We start from the raw sequence: 853 nt of genomic DNA, 5'->3' as shown, positions 1-853 counted from the left end.
AATCGCCTTATGCAACATCTTTTCCAAGCTGGCATAAGTCTGAAGCTCGTTCTGATCAGACACATCACGGTTGCTTCTCTTGGCTTTGGTGAAGGGACAATCACCACTCCTGATCCACTTCTCATCATCATCGAACTTGTTTTGTCTCTTCCTTTGGTTTCTTTGTTTCTGCACAAAATCAAACCCATTAGAAGCAAACTGTTTCTTATTTCCAAAAATCATTTGCTCTTTTTCTAACACGGTTTTAAAAGGAAAGTAAACGTCTTGTTGTAGTTTTGATTTCTTGAGAAGTCCAAACATCCTGAAAACACTTAACAAAAGAGTTAGCAAATAAAAATTCTCACACTCTCAAAGTGTTTAGCTCACGATTTTTAGGTGATCACTCAGAGTTCTTTCCAATTGTTCAAAGGATGATAGGCAGTCAAAATTCAGCAATCAAAACCCAAAACAAACTTTTGTGGAAAAAAGAAAAGAGAAAGAAAGATGAAGAGAATTTTGCTATGGATCCGCCTTAACTGTCCTAAGGCTGGGTTTCTCTTCAGCCAGCAGGGTTTCTCTTCCACCACTCCCCCTGGATTTCTCTTCAGAAGTGATTCAAGCCAAAACTTTTTCTCTTTTTTTTTTTTGATAGATTTTTTTTTCTCTCTTTTTTTTTAATAACTGGCGATCACAAGGGAGTAAAGGAACAACCCGGATCCAACAAGAATAAGAAAATAAAATCGTGGAGAGATAAGAAGATGAAAAGATGAATTGAAAACAAACTAGCCAAAGTGGCTCTGATACCAACTGAAGAACCCTAAGATAGGGAGGATCACTTTAGATGGGTGTTGGATATGATCCGAGAAGGCAAACG

The 853-nt window shown here is 37.6% G+C and overlaps 1 pseudogene; it reads right to left on the bottom strand.

Moving 5' to 3' along the window:
* The window catches only part of LOC106294793, a 6,061-nt pseudogene that overhangs the window by 2,890 nt on the left and 2,318 nt on the right, over window positions 1-853 (bottom strand).

Source organism: Brassica oleracea, chromosome C5 (assembly GCF_000695525.1).
Source record: "Brassica oleracea var. oleracea cultivar TO1000 chromosome C5, BOL, whole genome shotgun sequence".
Classification (NCBI taxonomy): Eukaryota; Viridiplantae; Streptophyta; class Magnoliopsida; order Brassicales; family Brassicaceae; genus Brassica; species Brassica oleracea.
The sequence above is the reverse complement of the archived record's forward strand: the minus strand, read 5'-3'. Positions and strand labels throughout refer to the sequence as shown.